Source organism: Triticum aestivum, chromosome 7A, assembly GCF_018294505.1.
Source record: "Triticum aestivum cultivar Chinese Spring chromosome 7A, IWGSC CS RefSeq v2.1, whole genome shotgun sequence".
In the NCBI taxonomy this organism is placed as follows: domain Eukaryota; kingdom Viridiplantae; phylum Streptophyta; class Magnoliopsida; order Poales; family Poaceae; genus Triticum; species Triticum aestivum.
In genome coordinates, this window is record NC_057812.1 from 170,697,692 (window position 1) to 170,709,516 (window position 11,825).

The window sequence follows — 11,825 nt, forward strand, 5'->3', positions numbered from 1 at the left end:
GTATTGTGTATGTTGCTTCTTTTCAGATTTTTTTTCATATATATGATGATTTGTATTATGCTTTTTTATAAAAATTATATATGTTTGTATGTTCTCTATGGATATATGTTCATATATGCAAAAAAGTTAGATTTATATATTTAGAAAAGGATTATCTATATATGTTCTCTGATTTAGTACATTTTAGGTTAGTTTCATTTTTAGAAAAAAATTATATATTTAGGAGAGGAAAAAGGAAAATAAGAAGAGGAAAAAGGAGAAGAAGAGGAGAGGAAGAAAAGGAAGAGGAGAAGAAGAGGAGAGGAAGAAAAGGAAGAGGAGAAGAAGAAAAAATAGAAAAAAAATTCTATTTTTTCTTCTTCTCCTCTTTTTTTCTTCGATCTTCTCCTCTATTCCTTTCTTCTTCTCCTTTTTTTATTTTTTCTTTGTCTTCTTATTTTTTATCGGGTCTGTCGTCGTCCATATACCCCGTGTCCCGATAACTTCAACACGAGGGGGGGTTCGACCTACCCCCTCCCCGATAATATTATTTTCCCATGTATGTATGCAAAAGTTACATTTTTAGAAAAGTTTTAAATATCTAGCTAGGAAAGGAAGAAGAAGAAAAAGAATGAGAGAAAATATATCGACGAGAAAATATATACCCCCCGACCCTCTCGCTCGACCAAAACTCTCGAGGACACCCAAACCCTAGAAAAAAACAATGTCGGTCTCCTACCCCCTCCCGCCGTGCCCCTACCCTTGAAGCGTTGCCGAGGCCACCCCAAACCCGGAATAAGCTAGGTCTATGTTTGCCACTAATATATCCACATGCTGTCATGTTTGTGTAATAATTGCCATGTTGTAATATTTGCAGAAACAATGGAGTTCGGACGAGACGAGGAACAAGAACAGGTGTTGGGGGACATAATCTTAGCCGGAGGTGATGTCATGTCATATCTTAACGATAATGATGGTCTGGAAGCAGAACACGGTGAAGAAGAAGCAGGCTACGGTGATCGAAGAGTGGAGGAGGAAAGACATGATTATGATGGCTCCGGTGACCCAATGCTGCTGCAAGACGGAGCCCGTGGTGACGGCTCCGGTGACCGAGCAGAGTCCGGCCAGGTAAATATATTAGTTAAGCCTGTGATGACTAGCTAATTGATGCATTCATTGTTTTCGTATGTACACGTATTAATTAACTCTCGTCTAATTCTTCTTTTTTCTAGCCCTCCGGATCGAGCACAACTTCGGTAAAGAGACGAGGCCCGAAGAAAAAGTTGTGCTCGGATGAAAGGTTTGAGATCACAGAAATCGCGCGCGATGGCATGCCGATTGAACCCATCCGGACAAAGGAAGCATTTGCTGCTCAGTGCGGGGTTCTTATTAGGGACAAGATCCCGATCAGCATCCAGCAATGGTGTAAGCCTAAGAACGAAGACACTGAGGTGTCTTATGTCAATGATATGCCGAAAGATGATCTTTGGACTGAGCTGAAGGAAAATTTCACCCTACCGCCAGAGGAGGATCCGGAGAAGCTAGTTAAAGAGCAATTAATCAAGTCTCATGCTCTTAAGAAGATGGCAGACCTATTCAGGAGGTGGAAGAATGAGCTGAAAACGTTTGTCAACAAAGAAGAGACACCAAAATTCATCGGCAGATATGAGAAGATCAGAGATCACTGGCCCGCATTTGTGGCCTACAAGACATCGGAAAAGAGTAAGAAGATCTCGGCGACAAACAAGAAAAATGCTGCAAAGAAGAAGCTTCACCATCGCACGGGGTCAGGTGGCTACCTCAAAGCCCGGCCTAAGTGGGCCAAGGCTGAGAATGATCTGCTTGATAAAGGGATCGAACCAGAGACAATAAACTGGCCAGACCGTTGCCGGACTTGGTTCTTCGGGGCTGGCGGAACCTTGGACCCTGTATCAGGGAAATGTGTTTGGACGGACGAGCAAATGAACATACCAGTCAAGAAGCTAAAGCACTATATCGACGCAGTGCAGCAAGGGACGTTCGTTTCAGACAGAGAGAACGACGAGCGCACAATGGCCCTCAGGAATCCTGAGCACCCTGGATGGACACGAGGCACGCCAGACTCCGTTTCGTGGAATGCTGGTTTTCCGGATGCAGGCGGTTACAAATGCTAGGAGAGGAGGAAAAAAGTGGAGCATGCCCAAATTCAGACGCTGCACGAAAGGGTTCAAGCGCTAGAGGAACGAGAAGTAGCTCGCAGCAAGCGACCTGCCGAAACTACCCCCGAAGCTACCCCACCATCTCAGCGGAGAAGCAGCGTGACTTCCACCGAGCTGCTTCAGTCGGAGCATGTCTTGACGGCTCCTACTAGCTACCCCGTGGATGCTATCACGGAGTCTCAACATTGCCACCTTATAACGCAATGGAAGAATTTCAAAGTCAAGGCGGCTGTCGGCTCTGTTCGACCTACTGAACCCGGCGCAACTTCTCACTGTAGTCCGATTCCAAAAGGATATGCCAGGGTGATGGTGGACGAAATAACGGAGGGATTTGAGGACCTCCAGCTTGACTACCCTACCGGTGAAGGGGAGACTCGGCTGGGTTCTTGTCTATTGACTCCATGCCTATGGCGGAAGGAGCTCATCAAGCTTCTGAACTGGACGCCTCCGCCTCCTCCTCCGGCGAGTCAGGGCACTCCGCCTCCTCCTCCGCCTCCTCCTCCGGCGAGTGATCAGGGCACTCAGCCTCCTTCTCTGACGTGTGGCGGCACTCCGCCTCCTTCTCTGCCTGCGCCGGCGCACCCGAGTAGCCAGCCTCCTCCTTCTCCGCCTCGTCAGCAAGGGCGGAAGAGACCCGCCGCCGCTCCGGCGCGTCGTAGTCCTTCTCCTCCGTCTCGTAAGCAAGGAAAGAAGACAGCCGCAGCCGCTCCGTCTGCTCTGCCGGCGTCTAGCAGTACAGCCAGAGGCGGGAGGCAATATAGATTCGGTCCTTCTTTGAAGACTCCAGAGAAGTTACCATACGAGAGGACCCCGGAGGAGAACGCCAAGATCGTGTGAGCCGAAGTGAGGAACTTCTTTGAAGGGGTGAAAGCAAAGAAACATCCACCTCTGGAGGAGAAGGTAGATCCGGTGAAAGCGAAGCGCACTCTGGCTGCCCTGAAAAAACCAGCAAAGTCTCCGCCGAAAGGCAACTATGACCGCATTATTGCCAAGTCATTTGTCGAAGCGGAGCGGTCGGGAAGTACTGTCAGTGATCAAAGGTTAAAAGAACGACGAGCTAGGAAAAAAATTCCCCAGCTAGCGAACCAATCATGCCCCCCGCTCAAGGTGCCTACTAATGATCGGAGGATGGTGCCCGGTTATAGCAATCTTGGAGATTACTTGTCTGACAATGTACATTATGAGTTCTTGGAGGTGGAGGAACACAAATACGAGTACGGGGAGCCTCTCGTCAAAGATGAAAGATCTCTAACAACAATGATGCGAAGATTCCAGGATTGGTACATGAAAACCTGCAGAGAGTCTGGGGGGAGGAATACTTTGACGCTGAGAGTTAGAGAGGAGCATGAGCTCGTTAGAATTGAACTGTTGAATGTTCTATTTGAGGAGTTCTTCCAGTTTTTCAATCAAAAGGCCCTCGGTAAAGCAACGGTCACTTGCTACTGTCTGTAAGTAGTACTACTTCCGTCATTAAGTCTCTCTATATATGTCAGCTCTTTCATTGCATGTATTTATAATTATCCTCACTATATTATGTAGATTGAAGATCGCCGAATTGAAAAAAAGACAAATTGGTGATATTGGGTTCATTAACACAAATCTCATAGATGCAAACGAGGTTAAATATCGTGCTGAAGATACCGAGGCCAACTTGCTACGATTGTTGGTAATAAATGAAAACAAAGATATAATACTCTTTTCTTACAACTTCAAGTGAGTGTTACTGTCTTGTGCATATTCGGTTTCCCTTATTAGTCCAGGTTATAGTAATGTAATTGATGAGTTATGCATGCGTGCGCAGGTTCCATTATATTCTCCTAGAGATTAAGCTTGAGCAGGGACTAGTAACCGTCTTAGACTCGAGACGAAAAGATCCCCAGGAGTATGCGGACATGACTCAAATGCTCGAGAAGTAAGTTAAATCGATCATTATCCACCATATCAGCAATTTTGTTTATTTTCTGATATATCAAGTAATTGTTTTCTTTGTCTGGCAGGGTTTGGAGAAAATTCATCAAAAAAGCTCCGGAACTGCCGAAGAAGCTGCAATTTAGACACCCGAGAGTAAGTACTATAGTAACATGTTTCACGCATCTCCTAGTGATTCAAGCACTAGTTTCATCAATACCATTTATAGCATGCTTGCTTATAAGTTTGATTGGCCTCTATTTCTTGTAAAGTGGTTGTGGTATGAACCCGGGAATAATTACTGTGGATACTACGTTTGCGAGTCCATCCGCCACACGACCTGTGAACGAGGGTACTCTGACGAACAATATGAAGTGCGTAAGCAATAATATTCACAATTTTATTTTATTACCATCATTTGTGTTGAGTTTTATTTATTCACATATATATATGTAGTGACCCCCTTGTTCAAATTAGATGTTTCGGATGCGGGATGAACTCCTAGCACCAGTTCGTACGCGAGCAATTCAAGAGGAATTGGCGGCATTCTTCCTTGACCACGTGATCGCTGAAGACGGAGAATACTATATGGACCCTGTGTTCATATATAATTAGGAGATTATATTGTAAGAGATAATTATTGTATATATATAGCCAGTAGTGTCGGATAGATATACGAGAACTTGTTGTTCGACCAATCTCTCGGAGAAGGAGAGGTGGTCGATATCACTTCTCTCTGTATGCATATGTTCATGACGATCTTCTGTTTCCTTTATTTGCTTACTAGCTAGCGTGTCTAGTCCTCTCTATATACATGTATATATAGCATCGTCCAAGCACGGACATAAGAGAGGACACTTCTCTCTATTAATTAGCTAGCTAACACAATATATGAAACACCTAAATTAAACCCCCAAAACCCCAACCCCTCCCCCCCTCCTTTCAAAAAAATAAATAAAAATCCCAGCCCCTGAAATGCTGACGCGTGGATGCCTATTGGTCTCGGTTGGTGCCACCAATCGGGACCAAAGGTCCTCCGGCCTGGACTCGGCGCACCGGCCACGTGGAAGCCCATCTGTCCCGGTTCGTGTAAGAACCGGGACTAAAGGGTTAGGGCATTAGTAACGACCCTTTAGTCCCGGTTCACAAACCGGGACAAAAGGCCCTTATCAACCGGGACGAATGAGGGTTTTTCTACTAGTGTATGTTTGCTTGTGAAATAATGCAAAATTTGTGTTATTTGTTGAAAAAGGGCAATCAGCCGGCCACACCAGTATATATGGGTCGGTGTGTTGGGCACACTGCTGACCCAAATCTCAAGCGGGACGGACACCGAGCGGACGACCGACCTAAATGGACAAAAAATAGACAAAAGCATCATCCATTTAGGTTGATGCGTTGAAGTTGCTCTGACTAGTTCAACTTCTCCAAAGAGAGTCTAACGCCCATAAGAGCATGACAGCCGCCACAGCGACACACCGAAGGCCGAATCCCTTGTGTGCTAGGCCGCCCCATGACCCTCCGTGCTCTGACGAAGGACCTCATCACGAGAGGAGCCTGCCCTGCCGCTGGCATGCGCGGGTCTGATCCGACACATCGGCAGGACGGAGATAGGAAAGGAAGGTGATGGGGCGGCGGCATGTAGTTGTCGTCCCTTCTTCTTTTTAGTATTATTGTCTTTGCACTCTAATAGTTGACACGAAATGTTGAGAACAACTCTTTGTGAGTTTAGAGATTGTTTCATGTTGATTTTGGTGAGAAGCTATGAGTACGACCACTAATTATGATGGTTCGATGTGTATACATGACCACATGTACAAATAGTGAAATGTGATTGTATGCAAATTAGGTTCGAGACAAACTTGAATCAGCCATTACAGTGACATTTGCTCTTCGACTCTTGGCATTCTCTATAGTTTCTAAGCTCCCAGAAGTTAGAGAAAATTCGTAGGGTCACGTACGTGCAGAGGGCACGCACCTGCGGAAATGCCTCCAGCCGTTGATCTGCGCCGTGATCCGAACCGATGTTCCCATTGAAGTTGGTTGAAAAATTGATGGATATTCTTTATTTTTCAAGAACATGCAAGAGCGCTGCATGTCTTTTCCATTAAGATAGAAAAGAGAGGAGCCGAGTCACAGGATCATTACATGGCAATTCCGCCTAGGCTAACCCTATGAATACGAGACGGTATACGCATTTATTCTGTACACACATACTTCCGTCTGGAGTTGTTATACGTCTTTGTACCTGTCTGTATGCCACATCCCCCATTCTATTACATAGCTTGGTCGATGACTTCACTTCACTATTCACCTTCTTCTTCCTTGCTTCCTCCTTTTCTTCTGGTACCGTTTCATCCTGTGAGAACTTTTTTCCTCCTCTGGACTCGGGAGAAATGATTTGTAGCACGCAGGTCCGAAGGACTTGTCAGTTTTGTACTGTCTTACTGCTTCGCAAGTTCATGCCATCGTTCTTGACATGAACTCATCAGTTTGTACTGCCCTGCTGCTTCGCAAGTCCATGCCATCGTTCTTCCCATGAACTTGACACCGCATTGCTGCAGTTGTTCCATTGGTCACTATTTTCTCTTCTACTGTTTTTATATTCCCGCTATCAACAAAATATTGAAATTCACTTACATCAGACCATATTTGTAAATATACATTGAGAATTGTCTATCAAGTACAGTAGTAATATTAATTATAGTGCAAGGCAAGCACAAAGAAATTTTGAGTATGGGTCACTTCTATTTTGTATCATTAGTGCATTATTAGGTCCTCTTTGTTAAGTCGCAAAAAAAAAGGTCCTCTTTGTTCATATATGATGACAAATATATATGCCTACTAACTAGGGTGAACAAAAGAAAAATATCTGAGGTTACACATGTGTTGGGTGTCCGCGCTTACCAGTGACAAACAAAGTTAAGAAGCAGCTAAATTTTACCGTGCATGCTTAAAGAGATGTATGTACATAAGGGATGGCTAGTTTAGAAGAAAAAATATTTATAATATAGCTGATCTAGTATCGTGCAACAACATATTACACCTCGGCCCCAACTTCTCTTATTGCCTCCATGAGGCTTGGCACCACGTTGGTGAGTGCAAGCCTTAACCCTGCCGAGCACGGCCGCTCACTATTCTCCTCGGTGGGGCTGGCATCACTAGTGAGCGTTCCGACGATGCATCCTTGAAGGTATGCCTCGCATGCCCTAAGCACGAATCTTCCCCGGTGACGGAAGTGGTCCTTGATGAACTCCTCGAATCCCTGCGGTTGGCGACGTAACAGGTGGAGCATGGCCCATAGGGTGAGCAAATATGCCTTCTCGTTGTAAGGCAGCGTATTGCGGCGGCCCTCTGGCGTGCCAACCAGGTCTTCGTAGCCAGCCTCATTGTAGTATGGCTGGTTATTGAGGACCAGGCCTTGGATGGACACGAGGACTTGAAGGAGGGTTGACGTCGCCGGGGACCAGACCTCGGTGCCATCACCACCAAAAGTGTTGAGCAGGCTAAGGCACACAGTGCCGGAGGCATATAGGTTGGGGTTGAGGCGGAGACCAAATGAATGGTAGTAAACTTGCGGTGGTGCGGCCGGGTAGGACAGCGGCAGTTGCAAGTCGAAAAAGAATAGCCCGTCCTGATACGGGGTCCCACTTGGCCCGACAATCACCGCCCTGAGCAAGTCCATGCGATCTTCAAATGCACGCACATAGATGGTGTATGCATATGTACGTGAAAAGTTTATTGGTACTAGTACAGTTCCATGCACGCATACATGTAGCCATAAATAATTACTCCTTCCGTTTGAAATTAGATGATGCTCAAACAGATGTATCTAGATGTATATATCTATTTGAGCGTCAATTAATTTTGGCCGGAGAAAACGCTAGTTAGGTTTGGATGGTAATGTACCTGGTAAGTCATTCATTAGTATTTTCCATTCCTTCTGCACGGTCTTAACCCACCTCTTTTCATTGCCGCCGTCCTACAGGTCATTCCAAATGGTTAACTACATATATGAATCTGCCCGCAAAAAAAGAAACTACATATACGAATCTGTAAAAAATCTTTGCACTGGTTTAGCTATGCACCTCTATATCATACTCCCTCCGTCCCAATATAAATGTCTTGAATTTAGTATAAATTTGTACTAGATCTAGTACAAAGTTGAGACACTTATTTTAAAACGGAAGGAGTATATAGAAACACGCTTCGAAAATACTCTTTGTTTTGTAGTGAGTAGTGTACCTGCGAGTTAATGGCTTCAAGGTAATGGTGATCTGATGGGCTCTGCACTATATCAAACCGTGACAAGCGAAACGGATCGCCACCATCACCAGTGGCATCTGTGGCCTTCTCGCCCTCATCCGGAGAGTCGTGACTACCGGCAGTTGCATCCATGCTTGTCACCGCAGTACTGGAGACAGGTATAGACACTTCGACGTTTTCACCCGCCATAGGTGACTCTGATATTGATGGCAGCGACCACTTTGCTAAATACCTCTTGCCTTGAGCCAACGTTTCGGCTGCCAATCGGGTGACTAATCGGACGACAGCACTCAAGCCCCACGACCAAGTGGTAGCACGCCCGAATTCATTTGAAAGATCATCAGGGCCTTCCATGTTGCCATGTTCTCCTTGGTTAGGATGGTAGTTGTCCTAAAATCAAATTTATGAGCAACATCGATTAGTTAAGACATAATAAGTGCAAATTTAAGGAGAGCGCACTATAAATATGTTTGATAGTTACAGTATTGACAGCATCCAGTTCTCCGTGTGCATCATCGGCGCCGTTGTCCTCCAACCAGTCGCCCATTTCAGCGTGCAGTTCTGTATAGCTCTCATTATTGACGACTATGATCTCATCTGGCAACACCTGAAAACCAACAAAATATACATCAAAGCAGTTATGTCTTGCCAGTAGTGGTCCGTACTGAAATATATGGCTGCATGCATATACAGAGGCCAGGGTTATCCTCCGTTTCAAAAAAAACTAGTGATCCGTACTAAAATATTTGCATGGCCGTCTACATACCGTTGACATGCTACCGTCACCCCATATAACTTGGACTTGACCGTCTGGAAGGCCAACAACGCGCCCAACCCATGAAAGATCAGACGCCACGGCTATGTTTTTGTGACCTCGAGTCAGTGGTTGTTGCACTAGAGTTAAACATTTATTGTCAGTTAGTCCTGGAGACAGAAGGCGGACGACGACATCACCGTAGAAAGCACGGTGGTTATAGTCTCTGCCCAGATCATATGCACTCACAGTATCATCGCACTCGACCTCTCTGGCCTCCTCGACGCACGCCGCCGCCTTGAACCAAGACACATGCACTGTCTGGTCCTTGCAATTCAGGCTTCTAACGACACCCAAGCGTTGGGCAGTGTCATCATTGGTAGTGGTAGCACTGTGGTTATCGACAACGTACTGGCCAGGGAAGAACTCGTGCTCGTTCATGATCTCAAAGGGCACGACGGACGTCGATGGCGCGCCATGCTGCACCGTGCCGTCCTGCCACAGCACGTCGACGGTTGTGCGCGTGTCGGAAACGCTCATGGGCAGCTCCAACTCCGTCTTCTTCCAAGCTTCTCGCCGCGTCCGCCTGTGCCGCACGAACAAAAATTTCCTCAGCTGATTCCGCTTCTTACTTCGGATTATTGTATGAGTGGATGATGGCGCATGGCAATCATCAGCCGCCGGCCACAACTCGTCCAGTTCTTCGTCCGAACTGTAGCCATCATCGGGTGAACATGCGTGGTTTTCGGCTTGGCTAGAAATTGGTGGTTCCCGGAGGAAGCAGCGGTCGGCCACGCCCCACGCGCAATCGGACGCCGGGCAGAAGAGCGTCAGGTTCCGAGGACTCTGGTAGGCCGGAGGAGCGGACTCCTGGACGAGTTGCCGGTCGGTGCCGCAGAGCGCCGACGCGAGCCAGTAGACAAGAACGCCGGCCATCTCCACTCTGCATATGGTGCCCAGCTGACGGCTGGGTTTCCAGTGGCCGTAAAGCCACCGGGAGGCCTTGAAGACGGCATACGGGTCGCCGGTGACGCGCTGTCCCGGGTAGAACCGGGTGTTGGTCTGAGGGCGGTAACGGGCCTGCTTCTCCGCCGACTGTAGCTTCTTCGACTCCGCGTCGGTGATCCTGCAGACGGCGCCGTCGTCGAACAACACGTCGACGTCGAGGGACACCTCAACGACCCGGCCGAGCCACAGCCCGGACACCACGTAGTCGCCAAGGCTGAGCCCCCTGACGCGCCGCAGGTCAGACGGCAACACGGCTCGGACGGCCGCCGCCGTTGGATCGCCGAGCTCGATCAAGTCGAGCACAGTGTTGGCGGCGGTGACTACGCCGATCTGGCCGCCGAGGTTTGACGCCGACCCGACGATCTGACCGGGGCCGAGGTAACTCCTGTCGAGGAGAGTGATGCCGCCGGCGTACCCGGTCGTGATGGCGCCGTCGACGGAGAAAATCATGAAGGTGCTGGCGGGGACGGAGCGGTTATCGGGGTTGTACGTACCGTTGGGCGGGACGACCAGACCGCGGTCCACGAACCCTCCGAACTCTGGCTCGATCCTCACAAGGTCCAGCCAGTAAACATTGGTGGAGACGGCTGCCTCCTCGGCGGCCAAGCCCATCTTCACGATCGACCTTTGGTTGATCTCCCGGCAACTCCTCCGGATCGGGTTTGGTTGATTTGATTGATGATCCAAAAGGTTTCCTATATCAGCCAGCAGTAGTATTTGTAGCCATGAGTCCCCGGCTAGGTAAGGTATATATAGGTGATGAAATCTGTTTATACTTCTTGGCCGGGTAGGATAAACACACAGGACTTCGTGCGCGCATACACGAGTCGGATTACAATTGGAGTGCAAATCTTTCCCTAATAATAATAATAATAATAATAATAATAATAATAATAATAACAATAATAATCTTTATCTATATCTACGAAAAATACTAACGCCCACACATGTGACATCTTGCATATCGTCCACATGTCTTTTTTTACCACTCATTTACCACATGTGTACAGATGACATCAGCAAAAATCTTTTTGATTTTCGGCTTAAAAATGCTTTATCTCCTAATTAAAAATCAAATTAAAAATTCGTTTTCATCATTAAATCCGTCTCGATGAGATCTTTAAAATTAGACTCCATGTTGATAAATTTCAACGAAAAAAATTTAGCCCAAAAGTTGTCATGATGTTTACACTGTAGTTGCCATGGTGCTTAAACTAAAGTTGCCATGTGGCAATTTCAGTTTGTAGAGCATGACAATTTTAGTATTTTGATGATGGCAACTCCAGTATTTTGACCATGAAAATTATTTTTTGTATGAACCATAGTAATTTTAAGTCCATGTATCATGGCAATTTTAGTTTATGGTTCATGGCAAGTCTAGTTCTTAATTCCACGTTTTATAAATGTTCAAATTTACTTTAAATGTGGAAGAAAATAGCTGAAATATATCATGGCAATTTCAGTGTAAACACCATGGCAATTCATGTGCAACAGACATGGCAACTTTTAACCCAAAAACATTTAGTCAAAATATATTAATATGATATCTAGTTTTGAAGATCTCATCGTGCGGGATTTAATGGTGAAAACGAATCTTCAATCGGATTTTTTATTTAAGAGATAAAACCTTTTAAAAATTGAAATCCAAAAAGATTCCCACATGCATGCATGCGGTGACGGGGCGTAGTCTGTGTGTTATAGGGCGTGTGGGC

At 46.4% G+C, this 11,825-nt stretch overlaps 1 pseudogene; it reads right to left on the minus strand.

Annotated features, from left to right (window-relative positions):
* Positions 1–6,962: 6,962 nt before the first annotated feature.
* On the minus strand, positions 6,963–10,837 carry LOC123151169 (probable ubiquitin-conjugating enzyme E2 23; annotated as a pseudogene).
* Between the last annotated feature and the right edge of the window lie 988 nt (positions 10,838–11,825).